The sequence below is a fragment of the Anas acuta genome, chromosome 15 (assembly GCF_963932015.1).
Source record: "Anas acuta chromosome 15, bAnaAcu1.1, whole genome shotgun sequence".
Taxonomy (NCBI): domain Eukaryota; kingdom Metazoa; phylum Chordata; class Aves; order Anseriformes; family Anatidae; genus Anas; species Anas acuta.
The window spans coordinates 12,783,539-12,783,790 of NC_088993.1; positions in this window are offsets into that span (position 1 = coordinate 12,783,539).

Sequence of the window (252 nt, forward strand, 5' to 3'; positions counted from 1 at the left end):
ATCTCGCCTTTTCCCTCTAACTTCAAGCAGTGGCCGAAGCCGGACCACCGGAGGGAGGGAGGGGATGCCCGGGCCAGGCAGGGGGCTCCGGGCCAGGTTCCCCTGGTGGTGACACCCCCGGTGGCTCCACTGTCCCCCCCACCCCACCCCGTCCCTGTCCCCCTCCTGCCCGCGGCCCCACTCCAAGGCCGGGGCATCACCGGTAGGGGGGTACTGGGGGGGGGTCGGGGGGGGCGTGGGGGGAGGAAGGTA